The sequence below is a fragment of the Hordeum vulgare genome, chromosome 7H (genome assembly GCF_904849725.1).
Source record: "Hordeum vulgare subsp. vulgare chromosome 7H, MorexV3_pseudomolecules_assembly, whole genome shotgun sequence".
NCBI classification, from domain to species: domain Eukaryota; kingdom Viridiplantae; phylum Streptophyta; class Magnoliopsida; order Poales; family Poaceae; genus Hordeum; species Hordeum vulgare.
In genome coordinates this window covers 408,522,635-408,529,756 of record NC_058524.1, presented here as the reverse complement: position 1 = coordinate 408,529,756, position 7,122 = coordinate 408,522,635, and positions in this window count along the sequence as shown.

The window sequence follows — 7,122 nt, the reverse complement described above, 5'->3', positions numbered from 1 at the left end:
TCAACTCTTGAAGAAAGGAAAGAAGTTCGAATGTACGTCGGAATGTGAGGCAAGCTTCCAAGAGTTCACGAAGATGCTAACCACCGCCCCGGTATTGGCCACTCCAGATATCAGCAAAGGAGTTTGTGATATATTGTGATGCCTCAAGGACCGGGCTAGGGTTCTAATGCAGGATGGCAGGGTTGTGGCATACTTGTCACAGCAACTGCGCCCTCATGAGGAAAATTATGCCACCCATGATCTCGAGTTGGCAGCAGTAGTACATGCCCTGAAGACATGGCGACATTACCTTCTGGGGAAGCGATGTGAAATATACACCGACCACAAGAGTCTGAAGTATATCTTCACCCAAAGGGAATTGAATATGAGGCAACGAAGATGGTTGGAGTTAATCAAAGACTACGACCTCAGCATTCAATATCACCTGGTAAGGCAAACGTAGTGGCTGATGCCTTGAGTCGGAAGACCAGCACCTTAAACGTCATGCTTAAGGAAAGACAACCCGCCTTATACGAAGAATTGGAGAACTTCGGATTGGAACTGGTGGAACCAGGATTCCTAGATAACCTCGAAGTCAAGCCAACGCTGGAAGACGACATCAAGGGAGCCCAGAAGGGTCACAAGAGCATCGAAGGTATCAAGAAGAAGATTCCAGAAGGCAAGGCCCCAGGATTCTTGGAGGATGATCAAGGAGTGGTGTGGTTTGGGAAACGTTTATGCGTACCCAACAAGGTTGAACTCAAGGAACTCATCCTACGAGAAGCTCATGATACACCCTACTCCATTCACCCCGGTGGTACCAAGATGTATCAAGGTCTCCGAGAAAGATTCTGGTGGCACAACATGAAGAGGGAAATCGCGTCATATGTGGCCAAGTGCATTGTGTGTCAGCAAGTTAAGGCTGAGCATCAGCGACCCGCAGGACTGCTACAACCTCTCTAGGTGCCGGAATGGAAGTGGGACAAGGTAGGGATGGATTTCATTATCGGTCTACAAAGGTCTAGCAAGGGCCATAACTGGATATGGGTTGTTGTCGACCAGTTGACCAAAGTGGCCCACTTCATCCCTGTCAACACCACTTATGACGGGAACAAGTTGGCTAGTCTCTATATCGAGCGCATAGTAAGCCTTCATGGAGTTCCCAAGGAGATTGTATCTGACCGAGGCACGCAGTTCACCTCAAGGTTTTGGAGGAAACTTCAGGAAGCCCTCGGTACCAAGCTCTCTTTCCGCACCTCCTTCCACCCGCGGACGGGAGGACGGACGGAAAGGGTGAATCAGATACTCGAAGATATGCTCCGCGCATGCGTCCTAGCGCACGGAGCCAAATGGGAATACTGTCTGCCGTTCGCTGAGTTTTCATACAACAACAACTATCAGTCTAGTCTCCAGATGGACCCGTTCGAAGTGCTGTATGGACGGAAATGCCGCACCCTACTCAACTGGTCAGAAACCGGAGACAGGCTGATTTTCGGACCAGAAGTTTTGCACCGGGCAGAAGAGAAGGTGCAACTAGTCTAGGAAAATCTGAAGGCAGCCAAGTCGGGACAAAAGAGTTATGCGGACTCTCACCGCAGGAATGTGGAGTTCATTCCCGGAGATCTGGTGTACCTCCGTGTCACACCTCTCAAGGGAACCAAGCGTTTCCACGTTAAGGGGAAACTCGCTCCAAGGTTCATTGGGCCGTTCAAGATCACGACAAGGCATGGAGAGGTCACTTATCACTTGGAGTTACCTCCAGAACTTTCGGGTGTGCACAACATTTTCCATGTGTCACAGCTTCAGAAGTGTCTCCAGATGCCAAGTCGTTCCGATCCTTACAAGGACATTGATCACCGGGCCATTGACCTTCAGTCTGATCTCACCTACCGCGACAGGCCAATTCGCATTCTGGATGAAGCAGAGAGATGCACCAGAAGCCGCACCATCAAGTATTTCAAGGTTCAATGGAGCAACCACACCGAAGCCGAAGCTACATGGGAGCGTGAAGACTATCTCCGATCTGAGTTTCCAGACCTTTTTAACACCTAACTTAGGAATCTCGGGGACGAGATTATTGTAAGGGGGATAGGTCCGTCACACCCTGTTTTTGCTATCACTTGTGTGTGTTGTAAAATTCTGAGCTTGTTAAAACTTTTTCAAAACTAATGTTGTGAGTGCCATGGTTGACATTGTATACTTGTATGCTTGATCATGTAAGGATTTAAAACCCTAAATTCCTTGGTATTATACTGATTTCAAAAACCTTTGCTTATTGCTGATCTAAGTAGAACCACCTTGAGTTGCACTACATGTCCTTGATAGCAAGCAGTGCTTCTACTCATATTTGGTAATCTGATTTTTGCCTATCTTTATACTTCAAACCACAAAAATAATTATTTTTGTGATTATTTTTCTAATTAACTAACCTGTCCATTTCCGAGGCCAGAATTGGTATTCCAACATGGGAAAATACTTTTCTTCCTTGGAAAAATCTGATTAAATTTAGAGATGATCAGAAAGACATATATTTTCCATACATAGGATTTTAAATCCCATATTCTATTATATTTATTGATTAAAACTATAAAAGCTATTCTGTCTGTTTTGGCATATTGAAATATTTCCAAAGGAAATATTCTCAATAAATTCCTAGAAAATTCCAGTGGTATCCCTATGCCTTGTTTGGAGTCCACATGAAGTTTCACCTTGATCAATGGTGGATAAGGACCCCAAATAACCCAAAAACCCTGTCTATCTAGAATCAAGTTAGAGGAACTCTACATAGCAAAGTTTGTCTAATGAGGCTTAAACTTTGTAGGAGTGCCTAATACCTCTAATGACGGTTCTACACCAAAAATGGGATTTGTGGGACTTAGTTTGCCCACACTCCTTTTGGAAGGAATAGATCTGGTCATATTGGAGTGTTTTCAAGTTTACAAAGCTAAACTTATCCTTTGGAGCTCAAATTTGGTGGAACTTCCTCGGTTACCACCAAAACCAAACCTGTTAAGTCTCAGCACCAGTGGTGGGGTGTAACCCCCTAAACCCACTGCCGAACACCTTCTGACAGATAGGAAAAAGCGACCTTAGCCACAGCTAAACCAAACTCCTTTGCTTCAAACTCTTAGATTAAGTGGCCAGTACCTGTATCTAACCCCAGTCAACTGGCCCCTCACTGGTTCAAAGTGGAAAGGCCAAAAACCCCAATTTAGACCTCAGTTCATGACTGAGAGCACCAGTATTTCATGCCTCCTTTGACCAGCCAAAGCTCCGACTAAAACCAAACGACTAGCCACACCCCCAACAAGTGCCAGTGCATGCTAGACATGTCCAAAGTGCCTCAGAGCGCACCAGCATGCCGTGGCATGCCAAAACTGCGCTCTGGGCGCGCTACAGGGCGTCACCGAGGTGGGGGCGACACCCTCGGCTAGTTCCAGCCTCCCCCGAGATGTCCAACCTCTTCCCCGACAACCCCTCTGCGTCGGGCAAGCCTCAGGGACCCTCCTCTCTCGCGCTAGAGCTCGTGCGATGCGTGCCCGCGCGCTCCAGAACCGGCCAAGCTTGCGCGGCCATGAATGCTCGCCTTCTGTCTCCCTCTCTCTGCTGCAGATGGTTCGGGCGGTCCAATACCACGTCCTGAGACCGTGGTTTCGACCCCAACCTCTCTATGCACTCCCATGTGCGCCACGGTGAGTCACCGACGCTCCCGAATCTGCTCACCATCGCGGGCCTATAAATAGCCCTCCCCTCGCTCCAGCACCCCTCAGATAGCTTCGCCACGTCCACTAGCACCTCCCTAGCCACCCCAGCAAACCAACAGAGCCCCGGTGCTCGAGATCAACCGAGGCCCCTCCGCCTCGGAGCTCCGGTTGATCTCCGGCTACACGACGACTCCTGCGCCCCTCGACCCACCAAACTTACCCCCTTGATCCCAGGAAGATTTCCCCTAACTCGCCCAAGCTTTTCCGTGTCTCTAGACTCTCCCTCGACCACCTCCCGAAACTCCTCCGCCACGGCCTCCCCGTCGCCGGCGAACCCTTGCCTCCCCGTCATTGTTTCAACCCCCAGCAGGTAGGCGACGGTCAGGCAGACCCATTCCCGTGTTCCACGGAGCTTGAGCGCGTCGGCAACCTCGTCGGCGTCCTCCTCCTCCTCTTTGGCCGGAGGTAGGAGACGACCCCGATAGGTGTGGCCCACCTGTCGGTGGCCCAGCTTCCTCCCCCGCGCTGGCCTCAACCACTGACCGCAGGGCCCCACGCGTCAGGTTCAAACCTGACGGCGCGCGCTCCTGGGCAGGCCGTCGGCTGGCCATGGGCCAGCCCAACACTGGGCCGAGCCAGGCCAGAGTTACCCTGATTTCTTTTTATTTTTAAACCTGGATGTTTAAGATTTTTATAAAAACATTTAACGAGTGTAATAATATAATTCTTCCGCTGTTATTTTTCTAATTATGTGAACTGTTTAATGGTATGCTTAGATGAATTTTTCCAGCAACTATTCTATTTTATAATATTAAAAGGGCTAAAATGAAATAGTTTTGCTTCTGCTTGGTTGTTTTCAAAAATATTCCTTGAAGGAAAACTAAGACAACATTTTTTAAAATGATATCTTAGATTTATCAGTAATAGGGAACATTTTTAAAATGACTTTGCGGACTGTTTCTGCGTGAGCTATTTCTTATTTATTGTTTTATCGACGATAGAAAATCCGTGTGACGAGGGAATCGGAGCGGAAGACCTCGTAGACCCGGATACTTAGCTGACCAAGGCAAGCATCCCTTTGACCATGACTGAGCATATATTACTTTTCATGTTAAATAGCAAGTATTCCCGTTGCATATGATCATAAGTATCGGTAATCATTCGATATGATTTTACCTAAGGCTCCCCGGAGCACATGCATTGAGATTGACTCTACCCCTTAGGGTCATGCAAATACCATGTTGACAAGTAAAGATAGAAGTAGTATTATCATGAGCATGATGTTGACATAAAGCAAGAGTTTATGAAAACCCCGTCGGGTGCCACTAATGCCCGAGGGTGATGATGAGTTAGGTGGTCACTTTTGGTGAAGTGATGCACCCGGTATTTGTGTGAGTAAGGTTTCGGAAATGGGATTAGATTTATGATGTGTCGGCCGTCCCAACCTTACCAGTATGACCACGTTACCCCTTATGGGACGGGACTATGTTAACTACTCTGGTCGGTGCTAGCAAAGATCCACATTACTAGTGGCAGTAGTGATATGTGGTCACTCTCGTGATGGGGACATGCCGGGTAGGACGACTATGCCATTTTTATGAGTTCCAGTCACACCATTGGTCCCCGCATGGTTGGTATTGTCCAGAGTTGGTGCTCGTAAGACGTACAACATGTGGGCTGGGTACCAATCGAGTGGACCTCTTTGTCTAGTATCGTCAGGGGAAAGGCATTGATCGGGTACTTACCTCGGGTATGTGATATACCGCGAGTCATGGATGACACGGAAGTTTCCCAGATCTCGTGGGTCCAGCGTACTACCTCTGCAGAGTGTAAACTATTCGAATAGCCGTGTCCACGGTCAAGGATAGTTGGGTAATCCTGCTTAAACTACGTCCTGATATTTCCGCATAAACCAAGTGTGTGTGAGTGTGTGTGTGGGTATGGTGATGAGAAAGGTGTTGCTATGATAACAATGATATGACCAAGTTAGGTGACTTGGCATATAGGGTGAACCCGGTTGGTTCAGCCCTCGGTAGATATATTGATATCTGTAACCTGTTCTTCAAGAGTAATTCTTTAACTTGACGCATATTCATGATCATTCCACCCAGATGAGTTACACTAGAATTGCATGATATTGTTATCCTTCACTTTCGTTGATTATATCATGGGCTGTTTGCGAGTACATTCAAAGTACTCATTGGCTTGCTAGTGGTTATGTTATTGACCAGACATGGAAGGACCGGAGTTTGGAGATGAGTACGTCTTCGGTGACACCCCTGCGAACTAGGACGCTTCCGAGTCAGAATGCCTGTTGGTGTAGGCTTGATGGCATGTGCACCCGCTTAGCCCTATGTTTTCCTCTATTAGTGTACTCATGTGATTTGGCCTTAGGCCGTGTCTTGTGAACTTGACCCTTCGGTCACGTGTTGTAATAATCGGTACTTGGATGTAAGACTCTTCATTCAGTATTTGTGTTCGGTGAGCATTGATCTCTGGGATCACTGAGCACGGTGATTCTCGACTAGTAAGTCGGGGTCCCCACAAATGAGGACAATCCTCAGTTAACGGACCAAGTCCGCATAATTGCTACTTCTATCTTTCAACCATATTTTCTCTATGAACGTATTCAAATACCGTAGAGCTATAGCGTAAGTTACAACATAATTTGCAAATACCTATGAGACTATGTTCATGATAATTAAGTTCATCTGATGAACTCCCACTTAGATCGACATCCCTCTAGTCATCCAAGTGTTACACGATCCACGTCGACTAGTGATACGTCCATTTTGCATCAGGCTTTCCTTTTGATATTTATCGCTTTATGGACTGTTATTATACTTTGTGGTACCATAATTATGCCTTTTCTCTCTTATTTTGCAAGATTTATTTGAAGAGGGAGAATACCGGCAGCTGAAATTCTGGACTGGAAAAGGAGCAAGTCTGAGTCCTCTATTCTACACAACTCCAAATGCCCTGAAAATCAACATGGAATGTTTTGGGAATATATAAAAAATACTGGGCGAAAGAAGTGCCAGAGGGGAGCTGCCAGGGGCCCACAAGCCTGGTAGCTGCGGCCTGCCCCCCTCGCAGTGGCTACAGGGCTTGTGGGCACCCTGGTGGCCCACTGGCCCCCCTCTTCTGCTATATGAAGGGTTTCGTCTGGAAAAAATAAATCAAGGAGGAGCTTTTTCGAGGAGGCGCCGCCGCCACGAGGCGGAACTTGAGCAGAACCAATCTAGACCTCCGGTAGGACGATCCTGCCAAGGAAAACTTCCCTCCCGGAGGGGGAAATCGTCGCCATCATCATCACCAACACTCCTCTCGTCGGAGGGGAGTCATCTTCATCAACATCTTCATCAACACCATCTCCTATCCGAACCCTAGTCTATCTCTTGTAACCAATCGCCGTCTCACGACGCCAGTTGGTACACGT